This window comes from Macrobrachium nipponense, chromosome 32 (genome assembly GCF_015104395.2).
Source record: "Macrobrachium nipponense isolate FS-2020 chromosome 32, ASM1510439v2, whole genome shotgun sequence".
Classification (NCBI taxonomy): domain Eukaryota; kingdom Metazoa; phylum Arthropoda; class Malacostraca; order Decapoda; family Palaemonidae; genus Macrobrachium; species Macrobrachium nipponense.
This window is the reverse complement of record NC_061094.1, coordinates 34078478-34103382: the sequence shown is the minus strand read 5'-3', so window position 1 is coordinate 34103382 and position 24905 is coordinate 34078478. Positions and strand designations below refer to the sequence as shown.

Sequence of the window (24905 nt, the reverse complement as noted above, 5' to 3'; positions counted from 1 at the left end):
CAGCGACTTTGCAGTGCCTGCCTTAAAATAAACCTGTGAACTGCAGGAAGCTAATTATGTCTCCTCCTCCTACCCTTGACTTAATGATCGTCTGTGAACCACTAACCTTGAAAAAAAAAGGTGTAAATTTCACCAGAGCTGGGAGTTTGTGAGTTCTGTGCGTTTACAAGATCTGTTTAGGAAGATGAATGATCACCTTAACATCTGCTCTGCTCTCTGAGGCTCCAGAGATTCAGTCAGCCGAGAGAGACGTCATTAATTATTAGAATATATAGAAGCTTGACGGTATGCTTAGTTAGCTGCCAAGCCGTCAGTGCACCTCATACTGTGCAATGCAGACATTACTTAAGGTACTTTGCATCGTGCCTTCGGCACCCTAGCTGCAAGCCCTGTCATTCCTTTTACCATACTTTCCTTCCTATTATCTTTCTTCCATCTGACTTTCCACCCTCTCCTAACAACTGCAATGTTTTCCTCCTGTTACACTTTTCAAACCTTTTACTGTTAATTTACGTTTCAGCGCTGATTGACCTCAGGTCCCTCAGTGCTTGGCCTTTGGCCCAAATCCAATCAAAGCGATGCTACTTTGAAGTCTAAATGGTTTATTTATCCTCCTTTGAAGGACTGTGAGATCTTTTTTCAGTCCCTTGAACACTACTCTGCGTAGAAAGTAGTTCAATACATAATCAAAAGCGCTGTAGATAATGTTTCGAACTTATCTTATATCTGAAGGCTATGGAGTACTTCTATAATAAAAATAGAAGCACTTATATAATAGAAACAGAAGTACCTCTGAAATAAAAAATAGAAGCTCTTCGACAATAAAAATAGAAGTACTTCTATAATAAAAATAGAAGTACTTCTAAATTAAAAATAGAAGTACTTCTATAATAAAATTAGAAGTACTTCTAAAATAAAAATAGAAGTATTTCTATAATAAAAATAGAAGTACTTCTAAAATAAAAATAGAAGTACTTCTAAAATAAAAATAGATGTACTTCTATAATAAAAATAGAAGCACTTCTATAATAAGAATAGAAGCACTTCTATAATAAGAATAGAAGCACTTCTATATTAAGAATAGAAGCACTTCTATGATAAAAATAGATTATACACTTAAGGATTTTATAGTTATCATAACACGAGTTCATCGTATCTTGGTACCCAGTTCATAACTGAGATCAGTTGAGAAAACACTGACACTTGCGGGAACTAATTCGTAAGGCTCAGTATCCTGGAACTTTTTTCATTGATCGTGCGATGAATCACGCAGCAACCGCTCTCTAGTGAGGGAAAAAATTCTTTGGCTTCTGCCAAGAGTCGCGATAACTTCTTCCAGATGAGGAAGTCACCTGTCGCATCAGAGTAACTGTAACAAAACTAACGTTCCATTCTGTGCAGTCTGCAGTACAGTCATTTCCAGACGGGTACATACATCAATTGAGTAGAATGACGAATAAGTCAAATTCACTAGAAAAAAGAACAAAAAGTTTAAACAGAATCTTGAAGGTACGAAAAATAAGCAGATTGTAAATGTAATTCAAACACATAGACAACAAACAACGATCCTTGAAATAAAAAAAATACTGTAAGACATAAACAAAGAAAAGAAAGAGGGAAGCAGCCACATAGCTTAGGTATAATAATACTCCCAGCAAGTGCCAAACAGGACAGGAGGATGGCAAAAAAATTAATGATTCTTCGACAAACAAATCAGTCAAATGACAAAGAAGAGAACAGCCAAGACTATAGACGTACATTCACTTTTTTTGTACAAAGGTACACGCAGAAGACTAAGGGAGAGAGAGAGAGAGAGAGAGAGAGAGAGAGAGAGAGAGAGAGAGAGCATGTGTACCGGGACTGGTCGGTTAATGGAAAGGCCGTGTAATCCCTGAGCAACTTCTCTGTGCTTGAACAATTTAATCTTCGTTCGTCTTAATAAAACTTCAAACCGGAATTGACCTTAAACGAACAAAAAAAATAAAAATCAAACGACCAGTTGATCACTTCGTTAAGAATAGAACACGTCAGCAGACAAACACACACAAACCCACATTTAGTCTATCTATCTATCTATCTATCTATCTATCTATCGATGGAACCCGCTTACCAAATGTTTTTTTGAACACCAGTTGGTTTTACCAGCTGACGAAATGCCAAATCATCAACGAATGTAGAAGGCGGGGAGGAGCCCCTACAATGCGTGTCTGAAATCACGTACAGCTGCACTCGGCCTTTAGACTTCACATGGTTTCTAAATTTAGCTATCACCTGATTGGGGGTGAAGCTCTTTTTCTTTTCTTTTTATCCGCGGGGGCAATGTAGTTGTAAAAGTAGATTTGCGGAATGTCAGTTATTCAAATTATGCAACAAATAAAACTTATGTGCGGGATTCATTCTTGCTTCTGTAGTGTAATACATACATTTAAAAAGGAACACACACACACACACACCAACACACACACACCACACCCACCACATATATATATATATATATATATATATATATATATATATATATATATATATATATATATTCGTGTGATTGTGTGTTTGCACAAAGGTTATTCAACATGAATATTTCACTGTCAGTTCATACAATACATGTCATTGAGTGAATGAGTGCATTGTTTGAGTTCTGCTGCTCCTGGCCGTGTCTTCAGATTAGATTTAGATATAATGTAGATAAAACGCTCTCAAATCATTATCGCAATCAGCGGAAATAACAGACTTACTGATGACTTGCGCGTCGAACTCAAGTTCCCTTTCAAGAAGCTGAATAAATTGGCGGGATTTTGAAATCTTTGTCCTCTTCAGAACAAGAGGATTTTACGGCTGAAATATAAATCCTCTCTGATGGCATGCCTGTGCAACTGTCTGCATTAATCAAACGTAATGTGACATATTTTTGTGAGTATTAATTCTCTGATATGACCGACGCAAGGTCAGAGAATGTAGACCATGGTGACATCTTGCAACCTCGCGCTGAGATGAGCCGTTTCAGCGGCTTTCTCGGCGTCCCAGGCGATTTTCCCCCGCAGTCGGTGTTGCCCTACCACATGCTTAATACGTGCCATTGGGAGCTGTCGTCATAAGTGGAAATTTATTGTATTCCATTTGGCCTTCGTTTAGTGTTCCCAGTTTGATCTGTGTAAGTGACCACATAATATTTCCTTTGTTTCGTTGTCTGCGATGAATCATTTATCGCCATTTGACTAGAAAAGGTAAGACGGATATTTTTTTTTTTCTTATTTTATATTAGGCTGGTAGACATGGAAAATGTTACAGTAGAAACAGTCTAACGACTGGATACTGTTGTTTCTTTTCTGGCAGACGATAGCCCAGTAGGAAGGGAAAGCGTTTGCACAGAGCTTTGCAGAATATTGCGTCATAGAAAACTCAAATTTACTCTGGAAGGGAAACTAGTTTAAGCGGCGATTCTCGAAACGAAAAAGGATTTGGACTTTCTTTCTTGTTATGCAAGATATTCTGGTCATTCTTAGAAACCTTCAGAGCGCAAGAATTGACGTATGAGACTGAATTAGTTAATTTCTCTTTTTCCATATTCGATACATCTTGAATGGCTTAGTGCTGGAAACTTTGAGTTGGAACTTCGTTTAAAAAAAAAAAATAATTAAAAACTACCGGTTTATTTCTATACTTATCTGATAACCGTGGAGATAGTTTTGGAAAACCGTTAACGCCGACTGTATCGATGATGCAAGATCATACACTTCTCAGTAATAATTCTCTCTCTCTCTCTCTCTCTCTCTCTCTCTCTCTCTCTCTCTCTCTCTGCTTCCATCTCTCTCCCCTCTCTCTCTCTTTCTCTCTCTCTCTTATGTTACTCTAATATATATATATATATATATATATATATAGTATATATATTAATATATATATATATGTGTGTGTGTGTGTGTGTGTGTGTGTATAAGAGGCCCATTAAAACTGTTTTAAAGCTAAGTACTATATTTCGGTGGACTTGCTTCCACCCTTATCAAGCAGTGAACGACAGAAGTTTCATTAGTGAAATATATAGTAGGACATATCTCCCTCTATATATTTCACTAATGTTACTACCTCTGTCATTCACTGCTTGATAAGGGTGGAAGCAAGTCCACCGAAATATAGTACTTAGCTTTAAAACAGTATTTTTATGGGACATTTATACTCGAGACGTTATCCTTTTTAACAGAAGAATTTATTTTACACATTATATATATGATAGATAGATACACATACATATATATATATATTATTATAATTATATATATATATATATATATATATATATATCCTATATATATATATCCTTCTTTATGCCGCACATCGGAACAATTCCTTCGTCGAACAAGTATACATTAGTACTCCGAACAGCTGCATAAGAAATATATGCTCATAACACATGCATAGAAACGGTTTCATTTCGCACACAGGCTTAGTGAAGGACAATTATACGTAGATTTAAAAAGAAGTGGATAATTAAACCATCTGTTTTCTCCAACAAGGAGATAAGGACGTTCAAATGGTCGGTGGTACTTCGTTAAATATAAGTTACCTGGCGTCATGGTACTATGGTCGTTGACACCATGGTTAGCGGCGAGGACGACTTGAAATGTTAATCACAAACCTGCCGCTAGGACTGATCCTCCTACGAGTTTCTGGAACTTGTATCAACGCCGGAAGCGTCATCCTTTTTATGGATATGTCGAGACTTCACGGATATTACGGTCGACAGGGAAAATATTTAACTTTTATCATTATTATCATTTATTTTGCCTGTAACTTTTCATAGAAGAGTTTCTAAGCATGTTGAGTTCATAAACATTGAATATTGGTTCATCGTTTCTTTTAAACGTAATGGAATATGAAACAGTTAAAAAATAAGTTACAATAATACACTAACATAGGAAAGATAACCAACTGCCTCAGTTGCTGGGCTAGACCTAGACCTATGGTAAAGCCTAGACATTATATTTTGTTATAATAGCTATTCGTATTGGGATTTACGTGGATATGATGTTACACATTAAAAGAAAAATCGTGACTCCCACAAATATAGACGAGGATTAGCCGTTAATGTGTCTTAGCCGGATGAATAGAGAATGTCTATCAAACAATGTAAAAGTAACGACATACAAAATGGGGGTTTGTTTTTTCATTTCAAATAAACAGAACACATGCGCTTATTAGTAAAAATAAGTACAAAATATTGCAAGCTTAAATTCTAAATAACTTCATATCAAATTAGCCAAGATAAGGTCGTGTGCAACATAAAAATCGCTAGGCGTTACGTCACCGGCTCAAGTGATAACTGTGGCGTTTGGGAGGTGAACGATCTTGACTCCCTAAGAAATATTTGTATAAATTATGGTAATTATCTATTGTTATTCTAAGAAAGCACGATGGTTATTACGTGTTTAAGGGACATTAGCCATTGTAACTTATTAATCTTCACTATTTCAAAATGGAGAAATAAAATTTCGGGGAAAATTGTACTAAGCTTTGTATTTGAAAAAGACAATACTGCAGTAAATAAGGGAAGGGTGGAAATTCTGAAAATTAATACCACGCTAACAATATTTTTTTTCTTATTTTAGCAGCATTTTCCACTAAATTTAATTTTTCCATCTTTCAAGTGGTATGAATCCATGGTTTTTTAAATATGAAATAGTTTATATATATATTAAGTATTCATATCTCATTTGGAAGCCTACATCATCATCATTCACTTCCATAATGCTACAGTTATCACCGAAGCCGGTGGAGTGACAGAAAATTATTTTTCTCCCAGAACTTATTTTATCTTTTTCGCATATGAAGTTATTTAGCATATCAACTGATGGTATTTTGCGCAGTAAGCACACGTATGACATTTATTTACAATGTACAAACATCACTCTCATGATGACTAACATTTTGTATATCATTACATTTACATTGTTTGATAAACATTCCTTATTTATCTGACTTACAAGCACATTCACTGCTAATCCTCTGTTACATGTGTGCCATTTTTGTTTTAATCTGAAATATCGTTTAGTTACATCCAAATTTTCAGCCATAAATGCTGATAGATAATGTCTAAGATTTACTGTAGATTCATCAGTGTCAAACTTTCTTACATAGATGTAGGTTTAGTCCAACAACCGAAGAGAGGTTGGTGATATATTTCCCAGCCGAGTTTGCGGAATAAAAAAAAAAAAAAAAAAAAAAAACAAAAAAAAAAAAAAAAAAAATTTAATTTTGCTATCAGTTCGCAGTTCTTACTATAGTGTAGTGACTGTTTTCAACTTTATAGTTTCTACATTTTAACTGTCTTAGGTTTAATCTTTTTTGTCCTGAAATATTATGTGATTTTATTTTATGGTAATGTAACCATAAACCAACGTTCAGATTGTTTTTTTTTTTAACACAAGCACACGAGACTCATGACATGAAAATACAATAGATAAAAAAAAAATAAGCATTATTTTCCGCATGAGGTCGGTATGACTCAGGGACGTATATAGTACTTGCATCGGAGTCGGAACGACCTGATATTGGACAGAGAATCCGGACTAAAGTTGGGAGCTGCGTGAAGAGGTCCTTTTCAGTCGAGTTATACTGTGTGTGTTAAGTAACAGCGATATTCATGAATTCGAGTCTCTATTGAAAATAAAAGTTCACATATCGAAATGACACAGGGGAAAAAAATGAATTTGCTCCAAAATATTATATATATACTGTTATTTACGCCATTATTATGGAGTTGAACTCCAGATTACTGCTGACGCCAAATTGCGACTTGATAATTCTTATTTATAGTTTTCTAGCTCTCTCTCCCTCTGGTATTATGCGCAATGCTACTTTAATCAGTCACTCAATCTCTCCTCCCGTTTCTCTCTCTCCCTTCGCAGTTAGGTTCTCTTTGGTAACTGTGTATGCTATGTATGTACTACGTATGCAGGGATACACGTATGTGGTTATAGAAATAAAGATGAAACACCTTCATTGGCATCTTGAGTACTCAGAAATCTGATTACATCTCCACGGTACGTATTCGTTTCAAGATATAAATGCATTGGTATATAAAAGTGGCTGCCTGGCGCCCTTAGTCATTTGGGAAATGCGAGGGTAAACGTGAATACAAAATATAATGTGGCTCATTACAAAGCCAAAAGTAATCATTGTTTCAATAAAGATGGCTTGGCCGGTTAGTTTCTCAATTAAACCTTTAGAAATTCAAATGAGAATATTGGGTCCTATTGATCTAAGACGCCATTTGTAAAGAAATGGTCCTCTTATCTCTATCGCAACTCCCACCGAGGTCTTTTTTTTTTATCTATGATCGTACGGCGTTGAATGGTCCTTGTAAAAACGTTTGATGAATATAGTCAAATCTAAACGAAGCTTCGCTATACCCAAAATTGACATATTGAAAGTACATTTAAATTTTTCCAAAGATCACTCGCCACTACATTCTACCTTATTTTCATTTATAAATTCTTGCTAGAAAACAAAATTAAATAGAATTTACTCGTTAGTTATGATAACGTTTGTCTACAATTTTCAAACCATTTCAACCAAGCTCGCTTATTACTGTATGATTTTGGCGTGAAGGTGTTTAGTCCTCTTGAGTTTGCTTCAACGGCTGATTATTTCAAGATTTTGTTTCTCTCGCACCGATGAAATCCAATATTTGTGGAGTGTCGCAAACTTGGTAGTAAGTGGGAGCAAAATGGGAACCCTGGAAAGATGCCATATGCTCAGATTTCCAATTCCCTTTCTTCGAGTCCCAGGATTCCCTGCGAGAATTTATATTTACATTACTGTTGCCATTTTTCCGCATCCTGGAGATTTCTCTGAGCACAGCAGTTTCGTAATACAATTCCAGGTTCTATTTCCGCCTAGATGGTTATCGCCTGGATCATGGTGCGATGGTCTGGAAGGGTATTTTTTTAAGTTATCGCGTTGTTGTCAGGTGAAGTGGGATTCTGCGTTCAGGGTAAGCTCTGCTAAAGTTAGATCAAGTCAACACCGAGCAATTTGTGAACGTTGGTGCTTTGAATCTCTTGTCCCTTTTGCACCGTCTTATTGATGATGAAGTAAAAATTAAGTCTTGAGATTACAGTTTATCTATGCAGAGAAGTTTTGCGTCAAAACACTATGAAGAAAAAATGAATAATTTTTCAATAAATGTATCTGGCATTAGTTTGTCGTATCGTTTCCATCTTTGTTAAAATTAACAAATCGTCTTTGTCCTGTTCCACAGCAATTAATGCTATATATATATGTGTGTGTGTGGTATGAATATATATATAATATATATATATATATATATTATATATAATATATAATATATTATTCCCCTTTTGCTCTTCTATAAGATGCTCTACTATTCTCTTTGCCACAGACCCTTCGTTCGAGACGCCTTGTAGCTTGTCCATAAATATTTATATTTTTAATGTATCCTGAAATTCCTGTAGGTTCTCAAGTGTTGTCACTAATCTGAGAAGTTTCTCCGAATGGGAAAGGTAGAAGAACCTTGAGCAATGCATCGCTCAAAAGCCAAGTCTTCTCTTTCAGTTATATTTAAATATACCCATGTCATGGGTATATTCATACCGCAGCCCAGACGAAGTCCTAAGAAGATTATGTTGCTGTCGATACGACATTTTTATTTCTCTCCTGATCGGATGCTTTTTTCGGTTTGCGTTGCTGAACTCGTAACACTTCATTTATGTCGTTCTGAAAGCGCCGATGTCACTAGATATGGCTAGTTCTGGATACAATTTCAGTCTCGGATACGGTGATTTTTTTTACCCGAGAGAGAGCTCAGCTCCAACAGTATTTAATGAACTTTAGTTAACCACACGTATAGTTTCCTCTACCCCTCCCATCTGTACTTTTTGAGACCAGTATTCGTACACTTATAAAAGCAATTAACGTTAATACTACATTTGAATTATACCTTTCTTGGTTCTCACTAACTTACAAAAACAAAATGCAAAACTGTAAATTTTAATTTTCTTTACAAATAAGTAATGGCACGGAAACAACACGAGCGAGCACATTTATGGGCGATGTATGAAATAAATGACCCGTTTTGTTTATGCGTGGGGGCATACATATTTTCCTAATATATGAAAAGCATCTGGAAGCAACAGAGCCTCTCATGAATAGCTATAGTCTTGCCACACCACATTTGCGTCACCTTATTCATCAGTTGCTTCGACGGACGTATAAAAAGGTTTAGATCAGACGCACAAAAAAGTAATGTAAATGTTCTTATGTAAGTTTATCAATCATTTCATAATATTACTGGGTAACGGCTTCTGCTTTTCCAAATTCTTATGAGGCATTTCCTCTCGACATAATGAGCTCATCGAATGGTACAGGAATTGCTGCTTCATTGCCCTTTATCGCTTGGAAATTCCAAAGCCGTTGCAACCGCTCTCCCAATTAACTCCATTTTGACTATTACCAATTACACTTTTATCTGTGATACGGATGGATACTGTCAACTGTAAAAAAAAAAAAAAAAATGATACGGTCAAATTTTGAATAATCGCCCGGCAATTTTACCTCTTGACTTGGTGCCATGGCAAGAATTAATGTAACATTGGGATGCTGTAAAATTGTATAACCACTTGCAGTCTCATAACTGCATATTAGTTACAAAGTATGTTTTCGCAATATGTTGTATGTGCCCTGCATTGATTCTCAAAAGCAATTGTCTGCATGCATGTTCTCGAATTTAAAAATTTGTGTGTTATGCTAAGTACTTATTTTCATGCCATGCATTTCCATGTCATGCAACGCGTTTATACTATACTAGATAAAAACATATATCGTTCAACGTGTTAAAAACATGCCCCCAGGAAAAGTGTACAGCAACGTTTGTGACAGAGTTTTGATTTGTAGAGCGAACGGTTTGTGAACATTGTTCTCAGGTACGTTCTGCATATTTCTTAAAAGTATCTTTCAGTAATGACGGACTGCAGGCTGTATGTCGCCTTCATGTAGTTCGAGTTACTTTGCATTTCAGTCAGATACATTCATCAATGGAAATACGACCTTCGCTTGGTACTCAACCAGAAGTTGCATGCTATTTTTAAGTTATGCAAAAGCTGCGAACGCAATCATCAAGTGTTTCGATTTCATAATCACCATTTCTCGAATTTGCTAATATGTCTTCTTCTGTTTACTGAAGTTTAACCCCCCCCCCCGCCCCCCCCCCCCCTTTTTTTTTTTTTTTTTTTTTTTTATAGTGGCAGACCTGTCAGTCACTCAGGGACCGACATTGATTTGGGTAACGATACGCTCTCTCCTCACCTTATAAACATGGTTAAATACAAAGAAGGGGGGGTGGGGGGAAGACAACCAAGGAAATTTAGATTTAAGCCCGACCATATGAAGCAGATAATGCGATCTTTCATTACGATTGAAACTGGAATCGATTTTGTCTTATCTTGTTTATAATACCCTAATGGCCAGATTTGTTTGGTTGCTCTTATCTTGTATCACTCGTATCTGAGCAAACCAGAGGGACTGGCTAATTGACTGATAAGGAATCTTTCACCGTAGACATTACTGAGATATTTGGCATGGTCAAGTCCGCTACCCAAATTCTTGACTTAACTACTTCAAAGATTCTTGCCTGATCTCTTAATCTCTATTGTTGTTGACAGTGATGCATCTGCTCCTTTCCCTGTTTGTAGCGGCGTTCCTCATGGTCGAGTGCTTTCACTTTCTCATTTTCAAACGCTCTTTTCCTTGCCGCACCAAAGACGGAAATTGCACTTTCCCAGCACTTCGAAATCTATTAAAGCTGGTCTTTACAGCATGTGTAACTCGGGAAATAAATCTGGTAGCCTATATATAATTCAAAACTCTCAAGCGTTCCTTAATTATTATTCTTCTCTGGAATTTCCGTGATCTTGAATGATATCGAAATTCAACTGCCTTAACCTTTGGCCAAGATTTCGAACATAAACATAAAAGCAGAGATAATTTAAGATTTCGAACATAAAACATAAAAGCAGCGATAATTTATCTTGAAGAGGTCATATGACATTCTAATATAAAATCGGGCCTTAAAAGGGCGAGTGATAATGTTTTGTATGAGCCGCTTCCGCGATGCCATTGCCAATTAAGGAGAATGATTCAGAACTTGCTAAAACTTCAAAACACAATCCCGGATATGAGTACCGGTAGTGCTCATCCGTCCGAAGAAAATATTTATCTTTATTTTTCATGTGTTAGCGTTCAGTGGTTCGTCTTGACTCATTCCTACTTCTATAATAAGAAGGCAATACGTAAAACACTAATTTGGATGAATGAAACTTTGATTCATGATGCCTTAGTCCTGTGATTACCCTGAAATACAGCCACATTCATATCATTTTCATCCAACTGAGCATTCGAATAGGTATTAGTCTAGAACCCATTGCTAATAACTATTTCTCTCTTTATTCTCTTTAATCTTATTATTTCCTGTATTTTATTTTACATCATTTTAGCAACTGCATATCTAACAGTGACTGCATTACATCTGACATGTAACTTTGTGGCCTGAAGCAGTGAACTCTCGCACGCACATATGTGTCTATGCAAACAATGCTTCATTAAGCCAAAGGCGTAGTCTTTTTTTTTTTTTTCCCAGACAGGCACTGGTGCCTAATAATGTTCTGCGTGTATAAATAGCCCTTTGGCGATGTTTTACTCCGTCGATGTGCTTCGCCTTCATACGAATCTTTGTCCCATTTCCTCTGTTGTTATCAACTTCGGCCTCAAACACTGCCTACCTTTTCGTAAATCTAATGCCAACGTTATTTTATGTCAGCTTGAACAAAAAATAGGCATTAATTGCCAAACGCGTGGATGTTATTTGGAGGTTTGATAGATATGAAAAGGAGTATCAGCGTCACCATGCCTCTCATTTGCATAAAGTGACATTTTGCACGGAGAGGACGCCGAGTTTCTAATCACTATTGTTCCTAAGGCCGGTACAGTCGGTATTGCTGTCATACATCAAAATTTGCAGCGAGCAGCTGTAACTTATCCGTAGTATTTCGTAATAGTAGTTTATTATTAAGATACTTTATATACGCACAAACATATATTACGTACACACATATTAAATATATTATATATTATATATATATATATATATATATATATATATATATATATTATATATATATACAAATATAATTATAGCGCATTAAAATAACATTAATTTTACGTCTGGAAATAACTTATACCCTAAGTAAATAAATACTCGTAAGTACTCCTATCCTGACCAAGAGTCGAACCAATGAACCTGTTTTATATATTTCCCCAGATGTGTGTATGTATGATATACATAAGACATGAACTGGTTACATTCCATGCACAGTCACATTTTAACTTTGTGATGCATTAGATCTTTCCCCGTGGTGAACAACTTCAATAAACTATTGCAATGAAAATAAATATCCCTACCAACTAAACCTTTAGGGAGTCGTAAGTTTGATGTTGGACGCAGTTTAAAATTTCATTTCGTGTGCGTTTGATTGTAACCCTAAGTTTCATTTTTAAATTTCACTCGATTACTCCCAAGATAAAAAAAAAAAAATGTCGGTTGAAATGGTGCCTGAATGTTTGTGGCAGCGAAACCATTAACTAACAAAAAAAACCGAATTGATATCTCCTGTCTGTCAAATTGTAGTTCGAATGACCTTCCAAAAGTCAAGGTTACTTCGGACCATTTCTTATTATCTCTCCGCCTTAAGGGCTTGTTTACGTTCATTGTAATCTACAGTGTTTGTTCGGTCAAAGTAGTCATTGCTACCCTGAGCTGATATTTATTTATTAAATAATCCTTAATTTCATAAGCACACAAGACGTTCTTGTCGTTTGTGGAAGTTAAATTACTTTAGATGTTATATTATCAATGATTGTTCGGTCGAAGTAGTCATTGCTACCCTGATTTGATATTTATTTATTACATAATCCTTAATCTCATAAGCACACCAGATGTTCTTGTCATTTGTGGAAGTTAAATTACTTTCGATGTTTTATCATCAATGTTTGGGGGTTTTGTTTTTGGCGTTCACGAAATTCCAGGTAACGAGCGGAGAGAGATATTTTCTATTTTTTCTGGTTATTTCATACGTTGGCAGATGACGAAGAAAATGAAAGGTTAACGGGGTAAAAGGATGTAAAGTGAAGTTATAAATAAACGCTTATAAAAATATCTCATGTACTGTTTGTTTAAACGCCAAAGAAGATCCTGGCACCACACAAGTGTTCCGAGGCAAACTTACACTGGTGAAACATCCTGTCTTACGATGTACCTAAGATTATATGGCGTTATTTTAATAGAGAGTATCATCATTAAACGCGCACATCTTTATGGGGGAAAAACAAGCTTTGCCCAGGGAGATATGAAATGACGGGAGTAAGGTGTCGGAGGATGAAAGCAAACTGGTGAACAAGAACAAGGAATATGAGTTAAGTTGAGTTGAATATAGGATTTAGGCCAGATGCCAAGCACTGGGACCTATGAGCTCATTCAGCGCTGAAATGGAAATTGACAGTAAAAGGTATGAAAGGTGTAACAGCTAGGAGGAAAACAACGCAGTTGCACTATGAATCAAGTGTTAGGAGAGTGTGGAAAGTAAGATGAAGAAAGATAATATAAAAAGAGGTGCGGTAAAAGAAACGAAAATGGTTGCAGCTAAGGACCGAAGGCGCACTGCTGCAAAGAACCTTAAGTAATGCCTACAGTGCACGGCATGAGGTCCACTGACGGCACTACTCCCCTACGGTGAATAAGGAGTAGGCAAAGTCTACTTGGCACTTTCGTTAACAAATGGAGGCTCTGGTTCACTTCCCGGGGGTGGGGGGAGGGCGAGCTGCGTGCGAACTACAAATTACGACCCAAACTCTGATCAAGACTCACGGTCTGAACTTCTACTATAATCCCATAAAGGACGCTACAAGGTCATCATTTATTGGTATCCTTCTAAATGATCCAGTAACGATGACAGCGCCTCGGTGGCGTGATCAGTATGGTCTTGGCCTGTCACCTCGGTGGCCGCGAGTTCGATTCTCGAGCATTCCACTGAGGCGTCAGATATGTGTATTTCTGGCGATAGAAGTTCACTCTCGACGTGGTTCGGAAGTCACGTAAAGCCGCTGGTACCGTTGCTGAATAACCGCTGGTTTCATGCAACGTAAACACACCATACAAACAAACAAGTAACGATGACACGAAGGCGTTGCGTTCTCACCCATAAGTTCATTAAACATCGGTATATATCAGATTTGCATATCATGAAGGGCCTTCTGTTACCTTTTCAATCATTCAGTTTACCCTATAAATGTCCCGGTGCGCGTCATGCATATTCCCAATGCCACATCGCCGAAGTTGCAAGTTATTATGGTTATAAATTTTGTTAGGTGATAGAGAGGCGTGGGGGCGAGACGTCTCACTTTCTGTTTGACATGAGGATGATCCTTCAAGAATATGTCATCCTGTTGGCCACGAAATAAATGTTAGAGAGTAACGGGAACTTTTTCTGTTGAAGCTAAAACTTATTTTGGCGAAAGTACTAGACATTTTAAATTTAACGGAAGGGCTGAACTGTTAATTCAGCAAAAAAGTAGTAAATAGTCCGACATTTTAAATTTAACAGGAGGGCTAAACTGTTAATTCAGCAAACAAAAAGTAGTAAATAGTCCGACATTTTAAATTTAATGGAAGGACAAAAATATTAATTTAGCTAGAAATAAGTAAATAGCCCGATAATTTAAATACAATTTTATGTAGTATTAATTAGATTATATATTATAATATAAATTATAGTAATAATATGAATCTAGTAATATATGTACATCCTATATCATATCTAATACTAATTCTTTAAATAATATTATATTATGGAAAAATATCTATATATATGTTTAATGAATGTATTATGGTAAAATATATATAATAATATATTATATTAATTACAATATATACATATCTTTCTTCCTCCATAACATGTCTAAACCTGATAAGTTAGCATACTTCAATATAACTATATAAAATCGCAAAGTAGACATTTTTGCGTTTTGCGAATAAGACCTTCTCTGAGAGGAGAACCTAATCCTTTAAGACTGGGCCCCGCCCCCGACACGCAAATGGGATCGTATATCCATTGATAACGTGAATTAGTTATTCCGGGACCCCGAAACCCTTGATGACACTAATCGACACACGGGAAAAGACAGTCCATTCCTTGACTGAAACAAAACGGAAAATTGGAAGCGCTTTCGAAATGGACACCGTTGTGGTTTTGTTGCTTTTAATATCATCAGTGATTCAGCAGGTCCCGAAAATGTGAAATGTCACCGAATGGGTTTCACGTGAGTTGATTTAGAGAGAGAAAAAAAGTAGGATTCCGGTGCAATCTAAACAAGATTAAGGTCCGGCACTTGGTGTTCGATTGCTGCAAGATTCTGGCATTTTTTCATAAATATTCCACATGTTTTCGACGAAGAGTCGATATTTCGTTTCCTTACTTCGTTAAGAAGGATTCGTATATCAAAAATGTTGCTGAGACGTTTCTCTAATCTTCATGAATATTCAAATCGTTAATGCAAACGCTGCAGGAATGTAACACGCTCTGGTGTGCTGTTTCTTCCTCTTGGCTCGCAAGGAGTTTTATTTATTTTTTTTTAAATTTAAAACCCCTCTACACGTTTATGTAAGGAGAGACTCGTACACCCATACTTTTTTTATAAGGCTATTTGATTATTAAAGTAGAAAATTTATAGAAGAAAGCCTATGATAAAACCGAATTTCTTCCTTCCTCTCCTCATGAAAAACCAAACCTCGATTTTCCATTTTTAACAACATTTTGTATCAGTCTTGGCTGGATTTAAATCAACTTTTGATGAGCTGCTTCTGTTTTAAGGAAATTGAACCAATATTGGATATCATAAAGACAGAGATTAAATGAGCTTATTGCAAAACTGGTGAGAGTAGACACAAACAGACTTGTATTTCTGCCAAATATTTGCTCATACCTGGATCATTATGTGTCCTGGTATTCAAAACATAGGATGCGTAGTATAATATCGTAGCCTAATCACACGACATGCTCAATTTATTTTTAGATTTTTATTCCGGAAATCTGTCTATTTAAATATTTAATGGTTTTTCCCAGTATTACCTTGAAGTGGTAAACGGAACGACTTTACATTGCATCTTTATAGCCTAAATATATTGTACTCGAGACAGGTGCAGTATTTATATGCAAGATTTCAAGGACTGTAAAATGATACGGGCTTTTATTTTTCGTTCCTTTGACTCCCCCCCCCCCCCCCCCCCCCCACCCCCCCCCCCCCCCCCCCCGTCAACGTCTTTTGGACACTTCAGAAATAAAGGAGAAACCGAGACAGAGAGGGACCTGCAACATTCGTATCAATCAAACTACTCTCTTCCATGTTTGGCAGTCTGCCCGGCAGTTTTTCTCTCTTCAGTTTGCTCGGTGACTTTGAAAACACCTTCCCTTTTTATCTTCCTACTCTTTACGGTTTAGTATTTTCGCTAAAATACAAAAAACTTTTCTGAGGATATACTCTGGAAGGCATAAACTGATGAACATAGTCGTTACCTATAGAGAGAGAGAGGGCATCTCATGCCTTTTCAATATCCATATATAGCATACTGTCATCAAAGTCTTGGCGCCACACCAATCCATCAAGCCAAATTTACACAAACGGGATAAAAGGGATAAGATCTCTGGGCTTATGACCCTCAAAGATGAAAACAAACATACTCCCACAACCGAACTGTGCTTTAAAATCTTGCGAATGAGACGACGTTCTTTCTTTGGCACGATGGAGAATATATGGGATGTTTGTTCCTTTTCAAGGTCTTCCGATGGACTGGGTACAGTTCACATGTTCATGTGGTTTTCGGTTACCAAGACTGAAATGAAAACGCTGGGCGAGTGATGCCATCTGCCACTTTAGTGAAAGGAATAAACACTTCAACCTGAAACTGCATGTGAACAGGTGACGAGGCAACGTGCAGCAAGAAAGAAAGACAGCGGAGGGCATTTTTTGTACCCTCGAGGTTTAAAAGATTTGCTGAGCTCTTGTTTCACTACAGTAAATGAATCTGTTCGCCAGGTAGCGTCCAACATTCTGAACGAGATTGGAATCCGTCCAAAACCCAAGATTGCAGGTGTTTTAAAGAGATTGAAAATGCTTGTGTTCATTTTGCCTTTCGAGTGATGTTGATCATGGCGTTCGCGTGTACATGATGCGGTAAAAGTAGTATGCATTTCCCTACTTTCATCAGAATTCATGCACATGCAAACACGTCCTTTCCCTTGCAGTTAAGTGAGTGTGTGTTCCCTATTTTGTATATTTAGAGTAACCCATGTAGACTTTGACAGCTGTACAAAGTTTGTCCCTCAGTGTTTAAGGAATGAAATAAATTTGCTGCAGAGTTTCAGCCGAAGTGCCAAGAGTAAACATAGTCCTAGAAGAAAGGATGCCAACTTGCGAAGGCTGAAATTGAACGAAGCCACAAAGAAAAAAAAAATTCTGGTGAAATATGAGTGATCGATAAGACGATAATATATGTCGCTGAACTAATTCCTCTTACAAGCACACCACAAACTATTGAAAAGAAGAAAAAAAATCCATCTAACAGAGAGACGTCTGACTCGGGGTCGTTGCAGCGCCATAAAAGAATTGTCTACATATCTCCCTATGATTGACAGGAGCGGCTTGCCAAATTCTTTGCCTTCTTTACCACAGATGACTTATACTGGTGAAATACCTGCGACCCCAGTGACATTGGAGCGCCGAAGGGCCCGGCCATTCGCCTGCAGCCAGAATATCAGCAGGGCCGTCACAAGACGACGAGTGGGCTGCACCCTTCACCGCGTGACTTCTTCAAAATAGTCGGGGGAGCTCGGTAACATGATTTTTAAAAACCTTCCTTGATTGGAAGGTGGGGGGGAACAGTTCAACTTGCTTGTGAATGAGAGCCGGAGAACACGCGCGTTCGACTGAATCAAGATGAGTTTCTTCTATAATATATTGGACTTTCCCGGATGAGTCATTAAGTATGCGATTTATTATTAATAGCAATAAAATGTGACGTTAGTCATCGGTGTCATGAAGGCGCAATAGCCTCTTGGGATAACGACGTGGTCTCCCTCCAGAGCTGGAGGGTTTCGTGATACGGTTCTGTATATTTGATGTACTATGATGGACTGACGTGTAATAGAAATGGAAAGGTCACTTATCACTCGCGGAATTTTCATCAGGACGAACCATCCTGTCCAAAGTAGGTCACTGACGTCTGCGGTGCAGGACACAGAGGGCCGTAATACCTACTTGAATTACAACTATTGCGTCGTCTCTATTATTCGCGCGTGTATATATATATATATATATATATAAATATATATATTATATTATATACAGATATATATATATGTATATATATATGTATATATATATGTACATATATATATATAAAATATATATATATATATTATACAGATATATATACACAGATATATACATATGTATATATATATATATATATATATATATATATATATATATATATATATATATATATATATATATATATATATATATATATAGATATATATATATATATATATACAGATAATATATATATATATATATATCATATAATATATATATATATATATATATATATATATATATACAGATATATATATACATATATATATATATATATATATGTATATATATATATATATATATATATATATATATCTATATATATATATATATATATATATATATATATATATATATATACATATAATATATATACGATATATATATACATATATATATATATAGTATATATTATATCTATATATATACTATATATATATATTATATATATATAATATATATATATATATATATACATATATTAACAGGACAGTGGTGCCAGCGTGAATTTTTTTTTTTTTTGAGGCAGTGTTCAATACAGTTGTTAGATTTATCAGCTTCTAAAGGTTATCCATTTTCTTGCATTTAGTAAGAACCTACTAAATAAGTGCGTTGTTTACATATCACTACCTGCGTATCTAGAGACCAGCAGTGAATATTTTGGAAGATGCATTTTAAATTAGAATGTGGCTTGTCAAAATGTAGTTTTGGAGATATTGGAAAGTTTTGATCCTGAGTTAAACGATGTCACGAGTGTAGAGGTGAATTTCAGAAAATGTGTGATCGCCATTTCGGTAAAATTAGAAAGAAAAACTGATTAACACGGAAGGATAATGAGATGCTATACATGAAGACGTTACAAAGCCAGAGTATTTTATTAAAACAAAGGATCAAGGGCGACATATACAAGTGGCGGAGGAAAAGTTTGCACATACTTGAGCATCATTATATTATATAAAAACGGAGAAGTAAATCAGGTGGTTCTGAAGTATCTTCGTAAATTAGATCAATATTCGATGAGTGGTAACAAGTAAATAAGAGTAGAACGTCACAGAGAGTGATTATTGTTTGACAAGGGTGACATCCAGGGCGGTGCAGCTGAGGCGTTATAAAAACTCACCATATTTTGCGAAGAAAATGACGAATGGCGGTAATGAGATTAATGTCAATTATTATATATTCATGACTGTAAGGGAGTTGGGCGACAATAGGCCGAGCAGGACAAATGTCGAAGCAGGTGGAGACAGATCGATTGATCTATTGCGCAAAATATCGTTACACCAGATTATAAGCGCCGATGTACAGAATGTGAGTACAATGGTAGGAGCATTTGAAAGTGACTGGTGACCAGTAGTAGCTTCAGATGGAAGCGAAGTGAAGGTCACTGACTTCAGCATTAGCGAGACAAAAGAAGTGTGGATGCCATATGAAACGACGTGGAAGAGACTCGGCAGACGGCCAGTGTGATGATAAACAGGGTCACTTGGTTTTGGGTGTCCTCCATTTACTTATTCACATAATTTTGTACCAGCCACTTTTTACGTTTGGTTTGTTTATCGCTCTTTACTGATCTTTAAATTCGATATCACCGTGCGTTTCTGTTGTGCCTTACAAATAAGGGTTTTATTCTTAGGTTGTTGTTTAAGATTAAGCTGGCCTTATGCCAGCACGGGCTCTTGCTCATTGAGTAGCCCGTAACTTTGGTAGCTTTCTGTGTAAGTTGGTAGCCTTTATGGCTCCTTCCTCACGAATGTGTGCTCATGATAAGTAACAGTAATAATACGAAAGGTTAACATCCAGAGAGACATTTTGTGTTGTTTCCTAAGTGTAAAATCTCTCTCTCTCTCTCTCTATATATATATATATATATATATATATATCTATATATATATATATATATATATATATATATATATATATATATATAATATATTATGATATTATATATATAAAATATATATGTTAATATATATATATATATATAAATATATACATTGGTTTCACAAAAGTTTTCTGAACAACCTACCTCACCGCTCTCATTAGGCTCTTTATTCCCCCGTATCATTATATCTTTACGGTCATTAGAGAAAATTAAGGCCTTCCTCCGGGCATATGATTTATTCGTCAAACGCTCCGCCCCTCAAATTTCTGATGGGTTTCAAATTTCAAGAAGCTCTTGCGTAAAGTCGCATCTTCCAAGACACACGGCTTGAGTCATGTCTTCAAGAGATTGTTTTATCGCTGTTCTTTATGGGCAGCCGTGATCTTATTTGTCAATACGAACGGCTGATGACGTCAAGGCATCATGAGAACGGCGGCAAAACCGTATAAGCAGCTAAAAGAACGCAAATAAAGTCTTCAGATTTGATGGCACCTTAAGCAATCGCGTTGAAAAACCCTTCTTGGAACAGCCATAAACAGTAATGATAGTTGCACTACGTATCGTTGGTGTTTGTCCCTTCGTGTCTTGCTTTTCCCGGCTTGCTTGCGGACGATCTCAACTGTTTCACAACTGACGCTGTTTAACTCTAAACAAGAATTATTGTTTGATTGCTCTCAAGTAAATCGAGTCAAAACAGAGTTTAGAGTCAAATGCGAGTATGAAAAAACAATTCTGTTCTAGCGTCAGCGATAAAACTTCGACATGAACCGGACTTTTAAACTTGTTATCTGTTATACTTTCTTAGAAATCGCACTCAAATAAATTAACTTCGGGATTTGATGATTTGACTGAGCCTAAGAGCGTTCGATATTAACCTCCTTTCCTTCACAGCGATTGAAGAAAAAGGGTCGTGCTACCCCGTCATTATTTCTTCTTGATGAAATATTTCAATGCTCAAACAAGGGCGTCTTTTCCTCATATTTTTTTCTTTCGTTTCAGTAAGACACTTCCAGAAAATGCGACTTTAATTACATTTAGGTTACCCCTCTCAAAATGGCAGAACAGATGGTAGATGGCACTTGATGTCAATGGCAGTTGCCATTCAGTGAGATTGAATAATGACCGCTCCTTGAATCTGGCGAAATCTTACAAGAGATTGAAATCGTTGGTCATCTGCCATTAGTGTCAGTGACGGATAATCGGCGCTACTCATCATATATCCAATCAGCTTTTAAGAGCATTGCCATAAAGAGCTCAGAATGTTTTTCAGTTAAAAAGATGGTAAGTGAAGAATACGAGACCATCTGACAGACAGTTTGACAAAGGATTTAGCAGACTGGCGTTACAACAACATAGTTATCGACTGATCATGATCATTATCGTAAAACCATCAGTTGTGGGTACTAACTTAAGCCAATGCACAACTCGAGATATTTTATTTACTTCATGGGTCAAGCTGCTGCACGTGAAGACTGTGCCACATAAAGTACTGAACATATTGTTTTCTTTATCTCGTACTGACACATATTAATCCGTGTCACTCCTGCTTCATAGGAAAATTTCCAGCCCCTCTTGTTATCAGGCAGGGAAAAAAATGCAGACATACTTCAAACGTGCTTATCCAATATTCCTTTTTGGAGGGAAGAGTAAAGAGCGAAAGCCGGTTAGGGTTGAAGAGAAAAGAAAATCGCTCCATTTATTAGATCATACGGTTGACAATAAACCCAATCGAGCGAGATAAAAGGAGCTTGTAAAAAGGAGAGAGAGAGAGCACATAGACGAGCGTGAAAATGACCTGCTGGATATAGGTCAAGAGTAATGTAGCCAAATCTATAATGATGGATCCTTTCTCTTTGCCGTCACTTCACACAACAGCTTTGGCGCCATGATCGCCCAACAAATCTGTCAATTTGTACAAATGCCGCGTTGTTGTTAAAGTATTCCAGGACATTCATTTATCTTCTGTTGTTGGTTTATAGAGAACTCTGGCAAATTATTCCATAACAGAGTATCTGGGATTAAAGCACGTTGCCAGTGACTATTTAAGTGAATACGCGACAAAAGCTATTCATATGTTTATGAAGCACACAAGGGCGGGCATATGGGACGCCTTCGTCAAGTGAAACGGCGTTGCTGGCACGCCGTACATAGGGCATAAATCACCCCTGCATTCAATGCATGGCATTTATCACTGTCTGGCAAATTAAGGAACTGCGCTGTATATAAGGTTAAATTCTGCATGGCACAGATATCAAGATGCGATAAAGAGGTTCGTTTAGGGGAAAATATTCGATTTTTCCCCCTAAGCAAACCTGTTTATCGCAGTTTAGTCTCTGTGACATATATAATATATATATATATATAGAATATATATATCTATATATATAATATATATATATATATATATATATTTATGCATAAACTCTGTATACACCTTTGTTCTGCTACTGGAAATTACGCGCAGCAAACCATAGTCACACTGTCGGGGGAAGCTTGAGTATTCTGATTCAACTCCTAAATCTCACTTAAGAGTTGAAAGATGATGTGAAATAAAGTTTTTTAATAGTTGTGCATTTAAAGGCTATTGTGTTCTCAAAACACGGCACACCAGCGGTTCAGCTCCTTTACGTCCTTTCACTCATTTTTTCAGAAACATTGGTGGCCGATGTTCCGGTACCCTAGTTTTAGCTGATAAACGAGTCGCCCAAGAATAGATAACTGTATTGATTTTCATATAAATCACATTCACTTCTTATATAAGGAGATGACGATATGGTCAAAGTTAGCATTCGGGGGTGGCCTTGCTTTTCCAAAATTTAAAATGGTTGCGGATACCTGACAGCAAAGACTTGCTGTCAGAGTTAAGAGTATATGGTGCGTCCACACGGTCGAACAATGTCCGACGGACAAACATTGTTACCAATCAACAATTGTCTGCCGGTCTTTGCCTTGTGAGCAGAGTAAAATCAGCGGTATACAAGCTCTTCTGGTACCACTGTTTGTTGCCAGATCTACTTCCTTAGTTTCAACGCTTATGACGTCATCCTGCTTCGCCTATGATATGGTAACAATGTTTGCCCGTCAGACATTGTTCGACCGCGTGGACGCACCTTTAGAGGTACGCATTTGAAAGTCTGTTAAACATTTACAGACAGCAATTGCTCTCTTCCCAACATTCACTTTCAGATCTATACAGTTGCCGGCTTTTACCGGTTAGCGCCAAGAAATTAACAAACATCAGCCTCTCTTGCTCCATTCGCAACTTACTCTTCTGATTCTTATACTCTCTTATGACTTCTCTAATCACTGCATCTGTAAACTGTTGAACAACAACGGAGACGTAACGTTCTTATTTTTACAAAGCCATTCTCCAGAATACTAATCTTTATTTTTATAAGTTTTACTTTCATCATAACACGTGGTCGCTCGTGATAAGCTTTCTTCTGTAACGTACATTCTCTACATACTCGGTGTCTTTATCCTATCAATTCTTTCATAGTTAGCCAAGGAGGCTTTTCTTCATACCACTTTTCTTTATTCGAAAAAGAGTTTTATCTAACACTTGAAAACTAATCTACACAACATACCTAGTGTCCTTTAGCGCTCTGCTCTTCAACATAACAAGCCTTTTGATACTGCCTTATCTTATCATAAAGTCGATATATTTTGCCTTATATACCGGGCCAATGTTATGGACTTGGAATTCTGACAATCTCCTTTCGAAGCCTCTCCCTCACCCAACCCCCAGACTTTCCCTGCGCATCTTGGTCTGTTGCTCAATTCAACTTCACTTTCACTGCAATACTGCTGCATACACTTCATAAATCAATTAGCTCTTTTCACTCTTCCTTTGTCCAACTTTTTAAAATTCATCAGTACAACCAAAAGAAGGTTATACATTATATATATATATATATATATATATATATATATATATATATATATATCAGTAGAAGGATCCACAATAATATTTTTGTTTATCAAGACGAAATGTATCCGTAGAAATATTTCCAGAAGGCTGGACGAAAGCTCTAAGCATTGTAAATAGATATTTCTTCAAATATATGTCGTCTTGATAAACAAGAATATTACTGTGGATCCTTCTACTGATTACTTAGAAGCACGATTCGGTGTTTTTATATATATATATATATATCATATTATATATATATATATATATATATATATGTGTGTGTGTGTGGTGTGTGTGTGTGTGTAGAGGAGAGAGAGAGAGATGTTAAGGCCTTTACCAAAAGTTCCTTAATAAGATATTGCATAAACACAAAACACGGAAAAACTTTTCCGTGCTCTGCATTCAGCCGGGACTTCCAAGCCAACCTTTTCCGCGCCCCTTCGGGAACTTCCGGGAGAAGAAAGCGGGCAGAAGCGGATCCTAGCTGAAAAAATATTGATTTACAGAGAGGGAGAGAGAGAGAGAGAGAGAGTCAGGAAGAGAAGGAGAGAGAGAGAATGCTAAAACAAGTCTTTGCCTTTACCTGAGACCCTAAAATGCTGAACAATAATG

The 24905-nt window shown here is 36.6% G+C and overlaps 1 protein-coding gene across 3 annotated transcripts in view; it reads left to right on the top strand.

The window, feature by feature from the left end:
- Nucleotides 1–24905, top strand: part of LOC135207337 (major facilitator superfamily domain-containing protein 6-like) — a 77451-nt gene that overhangs the window by 35155 nt on the left and 17391 nt on the right. Inside the window, exon 1 of one of the 3 annotated variants that reach the window (XM_064239046.1) lies at nt 3009–3151. The exons of 1 other annotated variant lie outside the window; for it this stretch is intronic. The gene's annotated coding sequence lies outside the window, so the exon portion shown is untranslated. Of the gene's footprint in view, nt 1–3008; nt 3225–24905 lie in introns of those variants that run through there. One more of the 3 variants, XM_064239048.1, reaches the window with a different exon arrangement.